Here is a 9,386-nt window from a genome sequence, read left to right on the forward strand (position 1 = left end):
TTACTTGGTTAATCAAATTATTTAATAAATAATTATTATAATAAGTAAATAATTAAATATTTAAATAAATAATTCAAATAAATAAATAAACAATTAATTAATAATTAAATAAATAATTAATATTAAACAATTATTGAAAAAAATAAAAAAATAAGAAAACGTTTCATAATCTTTCCTTAGTTTCCTAGCGTCTAGAGTATACATTTTAACATTATTTGGTAACCTTCGAGTCCTTTGAAATGTTATGAAGAAAACCAAGAAGGGTCATGTTTGTTGGGATTAACCATGGAAGAAAGAGATAAGAAGGAACCACAACGAACGCATTCACTTTGTCCACTCCCTTTACCGACATTTAGTTGACATTGTTATTCATGAGGATTTACTTTGATCAATACCCCGCGTTAAATAGGTGATTGGTATTGTATTCCATGTATTTGCATGTCTTCTGGAGCGTGTGTGAAGGATGATTTGAACTAATGACCTTCCGTGCAAGCACCCTATAGGATTTTCTTTGGTGACGTGATCATCGGTCAATGATGGCCTACATCTTTTTCTTCCATTTTGCCCAATTTTTCCGAACTTTGATGACTTTTTTCTCAGAGTTGGCAGTCTTTGGCACTGAAACGAGTTAGCTAGTTACGATTATACACATATAAACTATTAAATTAAACAGGTTTTATGTACCGGACTCAACCGGAACATTGTGCATTATTTAAGAACATTTTACATCTATTTTTCATCGAAAAAGTCACCAAAATCTTACCTTATTTGCTAAAGATGAAACTCAGCAAAAAAACGGCCGATTTTGATTACCTTTCGATGTTTTATAGGACATTTTCTACACAACACGATCAAGAAAACAGTTTGACTGTAGATCCCAAAACAAAGCTACTATACATGTTCAGAGCATCAGTGAAATTCCATAATCTTACTTCGGGGTAGCGTTTGTTTGTTCGTGGATGGGTTTGTTATAAATTTTTTCCAGTAATGATTTTGCCAAGCATCGATCGCGGTAAATGGATTATACATGAAAGTAAGTACCATTGATAGCTTTTCTTTTCATGCGTCAATAGATAAGCGGATTAAAACTTGGCCGATCGAAGTCGTTGTGGTTCCTTCTCATCTCTTTCTTCCATGGATTAACTGATGTTGCTACGTTTTGAATGATGTACGTAACGTATTCGCTGTCGTAGTGCACGTTACAATATGACCGTTGCCAGGTCAACTGGATCACACTTTCTTTGTTACGAACCAGTGATCGAAATGATCACAACACAAAGCCTATGGCGTATCAAAATTCGGAACAGGTGTTTGAGCCCAGGCTTGGAGCAGTAACCAATGATTACTAACGTGCACTACGACAGCGAATATGATTATTGGGCAAATGTTAAGAAATATGATGTGTTGCTTAAAATAGATTTTAACGGAGCTTAAATATGATCTAGGATTATTGAGGTAGAGTTTGTTTATGATATTTTGAACAATTAACTGGGCCTAATTAATCTTTTAATAATGATTCAATTTATGAAAACTGTTTGAGCAGAATTAATTAAAGGGCAGCCAAATGACCAGAATGGTGCTATTTTACTGGTCTCAAAGCCGGTCTCGGACCGAGACCTCGAGACCAGGAGGGCCGAGACCAAGACCGAGACCAGCAGGTCCGAAACCGAGACCGAGACCAAGACCAGGCTTAGCTGGTCTCGAGAACTAGTGTGGGGGGGGTATGTTAACCGCATGTTAACAGCAGTGGAAATTTCTTTGTGACATTGGTGTGAAATCCTTGAACACATGTTGAACCGGAGCGAAAGTAGCGCGTTTAGCGGCCACTTAAGGGATCTAAAATGAGCGTTTATTGCGTTTCGACAGTATTTTTGTGGGACATGAGAGCACCTCAGACCTATCGAATTGCATTCTGAATACGAAGCATGTCTTTCTGATATCAAATAATTTTCATTTTTGAAAATCACAATATAATACAAATTTTATGACAAATTATAAAAATTTGATATTTTTCAAATTTTTGATATATAACAGTCCTCGAAGTAAATTATATAAATCTAATGATATATTCTTAAAGTGTATGTAGCAGGGAGGAAAAGCCGACGGTCAATTGAAAATTTTGACCTTTCATATTGAAGATATAGATTTTTTCCCAAAAAGACCTAATTTTTGTTGGTGTTTTGGGAAGAAAAATCCATATCTTCAATACGAAAGGTCAAAATTTTCAATTGATCGTCGGCATTTCATCCCACCTACATACACGTTAAGTATAAATCATCAGATTTATCAAGTTTACTTCGAGTACTGTTAAATATCAAAAATATCAATTTTAATGATTTGCCATAAAATGTGTATTAAATTGCGAATTTCAAAAACCAAAATTATTTGATATCAGAATGACATTCTTCGTATTCAGAATGCAATTCGATATGTCTGATGTGCTCTAATGTCACAAAAAAAATACTGTCCAAACGTTCATACCCCAGCCCTTAAGGAACCGTTCACAAACACTTGTTAGGGGGCCTGATGCAACAAAAAAATTCAGCGCGAACACAAAGGCTACCGTTGGGTCCCCCCACCATGGGTGGGCAGAATAAGCACCATAGTATACTAAGATAAAACAAATAATGTTGGTTACAAGTGAATCAATTAAAAACAGATCAGGGATTTTCTACAAAAAAACAAAAATCCCACCCAAAAACCCCCTCAACACACCCACCCCTCCATCCCCCAAACACATATAGGCCTACATGTAGGACAAGTGACAAAACAAACCACAAATAACTTTCCCATATATATCAGTACAATTAACATGGTCACAGTACAAAAACATGGCCCACCAATGAATTGATTAATGAAAATTACATCACATTAAAACCAAGATCAAAGGAAAATTTCTTAAAATAATTACCCAGTTTTCCCTTGCTTTCTGCAATTTTATATTCTGTGCCAAATTTAACTTTCACCATGTTCTTGATTATTATAATGGTTTAGTACTGTATATTTCGGTTTAATCTTCACTAAGCGGCGCCAGGATTTTTTTGGGGGTCGTGAATTTCAGGGGGGGGCAAAAAAGCAACAACTTTTGCACAAAATTGCCACAAAATGGGATTTTTTTGCAAGAGGTTGGGTTTTTTGCCTTAAAAGAGCGGGGAGGGTGGGGGCAAAGAAAAATAAATTGGGTGGGGGAAATTCTCCCTCACCCCAGCCTGACGTAGTGCCGCCGCTGAAATAAATGACCCGTCGGGTATGCTTCCCTGGAAAGACCGCGCACAGCTCCGAAAGCCTCTGAATTTAGCGCTGACTGATACCCCCCCCCCCCCCCCCCACCCCCGGGACTGATATCAGTTCTAAACGACACCCAAACTAATTTTGGTATAGGTGACTTTCCAACCAGAAAGGCAAGAAAGAACATTTGTTTTGATCGTTTGCACCTCCAAAAGACCACCATTACCTCAAAATCATTCAGGAGGAAAATTCTCACCAAAAATGAAAAAGAAAGGACAAAAATGTACATGGACGGGTCACGTGTACAGGGTTATAGGCCTATAACAGAAATGTTCATTGTACATGTTGTAACAGAAGAAGAAATTGGCAGAAGAAAAAGATGAAAGGAAGAAGTGGAAAACTAAGCGATGTGATAGCAGTGGCGGATCTAGAACCGGGGGGGGGGGGCGATTTTTGGCGCCTGTATGCACGACGCAAGGGGGTGTCTGAGGGGATGTGCCCCCTCCCCCCGCCTCAGAAGTATACCTTTTGCACATGAAGACCTAATTGAAGCGATTTGGTGGACCATTTTGGCACTATCAGCCCGGACTATCAGTTTGTATAATTGGAGTTTGAAAAAGCCGAATTTGTGAAATGAGCGCGGTCCATGAAGCCTTTCGTGGACAAGTTTTCCCTCATTTTTCCCTATAGGCCTATATTGTGTTAAACATTGGCAAATGCACGAAAGCAGAAGCGAATATGGCCAGTTGCATATCGATTAGGCATAATACGCAGGGGGATGTCTGAGGGACTGTTCCCCGTCAGAAGTTGGAAAATTTTGCAAAATGAAGGTCCAATTGAAGCCAATTGGTGCATCATTTTTGCTTTAAAGAGAAAAAAAGGGCCTACTCTCATCTCAATTTGCGGCAGCGAAGTGGTCAATAACCTTGAATTACGAAAAGGTGGATATGCAGAAATGGTACCAAAATTTGAGCAATCTATATTATTGGTTGAAAATAGGCCATAGGCCCCCTAATGATATGAAAAAGAACATCAGAATATAAGTATATGGTATACAAATGCGCGCGAAAAAATTGCCATTTAAAGCTAAAGTGATATGATAAATAGGCCTATGGTGCAAAGATGGAATAAACTCGCACGAAGCGGGCAAAATTTGGTCCTTTTGGGCAATGGCCGGTAGCCAAATATGAGGTTAATTTGGTCAGAAACATTTGTACCGACATACAGGCGTCAACATGGGAAGGGGGGGATTGTATGGACCCCCCCACCACCCACTAGCATGTGTAGCAGGCTGATGGTTTATACAAAATATTAATGTGGATGCACGATCCGAAAGTGTTGAGAATATTATGTCGGAAGCCATATATTGTAGGCCTATATTAGCCTAAATTTTACTTTACGTGCATGCACATTAATATTTTTCATTAACCATATAACTGCTATTATAGGCCTACACATGTTATAATGTCTTGTTTGAGGTATTCAGTTAACTACATTTGTATTTAGCTCTATTGGTGCAAAAGAATAGGCCTACAAGATGGTTTCCGACACTGTTTGTCCCAGTCTTGCGGATGGTGCACATCGTGCATGCACATTAATATTTTTCATTAACCATTTAGGCCTACATGCTACACATGCTATGTCTAGAATTTGTCTTCGGAGTATTTAGTCAACTATTTAGCTCTGGTGCAAATAAGAGCCCGCAAGATGAGGTTGAAGTGATGTTGAAATAAGTTTGATATTTCAACGTTGATTCAACGTTGAATCAACGTTGAATCAACGTTGAAATTGATATTTCAACGTTGATTTAACGTTGATTCAACGTTGAATCAACGTTAAAATATCAACCTTATTTCAACCTAATTTCAACGTTGATTCAACGTTGAAATATCAACCTTATTTCAACCTTACTCAATGTTAGGTTGAAATAAGGTTGAAATCAAGTTGATTTAAATTTCAACCAGATTTCAACGTTGAATCAACGTTGAAATATCAACCTGATTTCAACTTCAGGTTGAAATCACGTTGAAATCAGGTTGATTTGCATTTCAACGTTGATTCAACGTTGATTCAACGTTGACATGTCAACTTGTGCCCACTGGGTAAAGTTGAATTTATCAGGCTGCTTGTTGACAGTGCACATTCAATTCATGAATATTATTGCAAACTAGAAAATGCCGATCGCCGTTTTACATGGCACAAAAATGCCTCATATTTTGCTCTAAAACAACCCATGACTTCAGATAAACGGTCTAAAAGATAACCAGCAACGTCACCTTCAACTTCTCCAGCCAAAGTTTCAGCATTAACAATAAGGTTTGAAATTAAACATATTTTGTTGTTTTTTCTATGCACTTTCACACAGACAAGCTGATGGCATCTCTCTGCTCTGATTTCACAAAAAAATGCAATTTCATGAATAATTAATCAGGTATCATCTCTTTTACAAGCCCTTACTGGCCGTACAACAAGTATATGCTCAGGCGTCAACAATAATACTGCTGATGAGTTTGAGCTAGTTTGATTGAGCTACTGCGCATGCACTCCGGAATTCCGTCGTGAAAACAATAAAATACAAAAGAAATTTCTCGACACTTTTTTGCATGTTTCGTTCTCAGGCCCCGAACGAGAAACCGGCGGCCATTTTATTCCATTTTGAATTCCATTTTGAATTGTTTCGAGGTCGGGGCCAAGGGACTCAGGCTACCTACTTTGTTGCAAACTCTCTGATGCCGCCGTTGCATCAGCAGATGGTCTGCTAGTTTTCTGTTGACTAAGGGGCAGCTTCAGCGGCTCTTTTCAGAGCCACCAAATCTTCTCCGTAGTCCACTTGTGCATACTTTTGCTATTTACATAAAAATCTGATTTGTATTAATTTGTGTAGGCCTACAATTGGTAGACAGCAGTTCGAAACTACTGGGGTCTTTCGGTGAGAGCCTAGACACTGAAAAAGGGGGATTGCGGGGTCTTTCCGTGAGACCGGGGAAATCTGACCAAAAAAGGGGTCATTCAGTGAGATTGGGAAAAATTTTGGGTCAAGATATTAAAGTTGATAAAAAAAATTTCAAAAATTCATCACAATTTGAAAATTTCTTGAAAAATGTGAAAAGTTTTGAAAATTTTAAGGAAAAATACTGAAAAAACGGGGTCATTTAGTGAGAGATTATCAGAAATTTCCCCAAATGTTTTGAAAAAGGGGGTCTTTTGGTGACAGGAAAACAAAAAAAGAAGTTAGAGGGAATTCAGTAAAATAAAAAAGGGGGCCGGTGAGAGGAAGTTGAAAAATGGGCTCAATGTGGCCGCACATCCCCGTCACCTATTTTTAGTGAGTGCCCCCCCCCGGGTATTGGAATCGCATTGGAAGTGGAGCTGCGCCTGAGTCAAAAACTAAGGGTCTTTCTTGGCTTTCTGGTTGAAAATCGCCTGAAAAACAGAAATATGAGGAATGAGCAGGCGCGGATACAGCACCCCCCCAAAAAAAAAAAAAGGAAAGGAGAAAGGAGAGAAGAGAAGAGAGAAAAAAGACTCAAGAGAAAAGGGAGAAGGGAAAGGTTAAACTTGCACGTAGGCCCTAGGCCCATGCCTAACATGCCTAAATCGCAGTCGGGTTAATAGGTCTGTGATTATTTTGCTTGAAGGCGCGGGGTCCTCTGCCCAAGCATGTGAAAATTACGGCGGGTCCGCCGATATGTATAGGGCCCATCACATTTTGTCACCAAAGTCAGTAATCAGTCCTATTTAGACGGACTCCGTGCTGACTTCAATAACATCGATCCATGCATGCTTTAATTGCTAAACTCAAGTCTTAGGCCTAGTGTCAGTGTAACATTTAAAATTTTACAAATTGAGTTCGGGCCCTTTTTTGTTTTAAAAAGCAATGATATACCCGGTATAGTGTAAAAATGATGCACCAAATGGCTTCTGAAATTTCTGATAACTTCTGATTGGACCTTCATTTTGAAAAATTTCCAAAATTTCCAGACACCCTGCGTAGCCTATACCGTCAAACAAGTGCCCGTTTTCGTGTTTGTATACACCCACCACTTGATGTTTAAACCAAAAAAGTGGCTTCAATTGGCCTGTCATTTTGCAAATTTGATATTTTCGGCTTTTTCAAAGTAAAATTTTACACAATAAAAGTGCCAAAATAGTCCACCAATAGCTAATTAGGTCTTCATTTGACAAAATTTTCTCACTTCTGAGGGGAGCACACCCCCCTGCATGCGCAACTTTATGTTTACATGTAGGCCTAAAGCAATATCGGGTCACTTATAAAGGTCAAAACTTGTCCACGAATGGCTTCAATTGGGCCGTCATTTCGCAAATTTCGGCCTTTTCAAACTTAATATTTTACACAGGGCCTAGTGCAAAAATAGTCCACCAAATAGCTTCAATTAGGTCTTCATTTGACGAAATTTTCTTACTTCGGAGGGGGAACATCCCCCTCAGACACCCCCTGCGTGCGCAACTTATATGGGTAGGCCTACATAATTATAAAGCAATAATTCATACAATAAAAGTCAAAAACTTGTCCACAAAAAAAAGACCACCAAATGGCTTCAATTGGGTCTTCATTTTCCAAAAGTTTCTAACTTCTGAGCCTGGGGCCACACTCCGCCTCATTGCGCCGACTTCACTGACATTTTTCCCGACAATTGCCCCCCTCCCCCCCCCATGACTGCTCTGGATCCGCCCAGAGAATGAGCAATTTTGGGGTCTAAGCATGGTCTATGGGGTAATTCGTCTATGGCCTATGCGGAAATGATCAAAATCAGGGTCTTTCGCCTGAGTCGCGGGTCATTGTGCCCCCCGGCCCCCACCAATGATAGGCTACTAGTAGGGGAGAGCGGGGAGTGTTCGCCCTAGGGGCAGGTTCGCCCACCCCTTGTTTCTCAGTACTACGGCTATCAGGGAATTTGGTGATGGCAAAATTAGGTGACATAGGTCATTATAAACTTCTCATATTAGCTACGCGACATATAGGGACGTGTTCATCAAACTGCAGCCAAAACAAAAAAATTACACTAAAACGTAATTTTTTCTTACATTCATAATGTTGTATTAATTATCATTGATACATAAATACAGATGGTTTTAATGGAAATCTGTATTGGGAACATATGGGATTTGTCAAAGATTTAATGCAGTTATAATCTCCTTATTCGATTTGTGTTTTGCATACCCTGAAGAAAATACAAAAATGTGCACAAGGGGCTCGTTCGCCCTTTTGAGGATGGGGCAAGTTCGCCCTATATCTGCCCCGTGCGGACTTACCCCAAACTGGAGGGCGAACATGCCCCATCAGCGTGTTATGCAAAATATTGATAATTAAACCATTAAACAAGGTAAAACTACTGAAAAACATGTTTTTTAAGTTAAGTGATAGCGGTATTACTCATACCACAGTTTATGTCCTAATCCATTTCTCCCCGAAGTTGTAAACATGATACGTTTAAGCTCACTTTGGACCCCTACATCCTCACCCGCGGCCCCTGCAACAAATTTAGTGACTCCCCAGAAGAGAATGAATGCCCTGTATACTCTTGCTAAATGTTTGCATTGAATACATGTTATTGTTATGCAATGTTTAAACCTTTTTTGTGATTAGGGTGAACTTACCCCAGCATATGGGCGAACCTGCCCCAATATGGGGCAAGTTCGCCACTTTGCAAAACTTTTTTGGGTTGCTCTATCCTGTTGCTATTGTAAGGCCTATAGGTCTGGGATTGTGGCCGTATATAGCTAAGACATAGGGCTTTCACATGGGCTAATCAGGTCATCCCTAACCTTAAAATTGACATCGCTAGGCTGGTCAGAAAAAAATAGGGCGAACACTCCCCGCTCTCCCCTACTAGGCCTAGGCCTAGTGAGGTCTATTTATACTTTCAAGAAATTGAAACTGGATTTTCAAAAGGATTTTCAACAGTTGGAAAATATAAACTGTTGGGCGATACTGCTACTGAGCTCTACTGCAGCCTGCAGTGCAGGGCCGGGGGGCCTGCTGCTGCCAGAAAGTAAGCTAAAGTACTACCAACTTTTATAATACCACCCTGTTTATAGCTTTTATTACCAACTTGAATGTTCGCCCTCTTTTGTGTGGGACTAATTACTTTCGTTGAGAAACCACGTGACATCTAGTGTCGGTGAAAACCAATTAC

This window comes from Amphiura filiformis, chromosome 1, assembly GCF_039555335.1.
Source record: "Amphiura filiformis chromosome 1, Afil_fr2py, whole genome shotgun sequence".
NCBI classification, from domain to species: Eukaryota; Metazoa; Echinodermata; class Ophiuroidea; order Amphilepidida; family Amphiuridae; genus Amphiura; species Amphiura filiformis.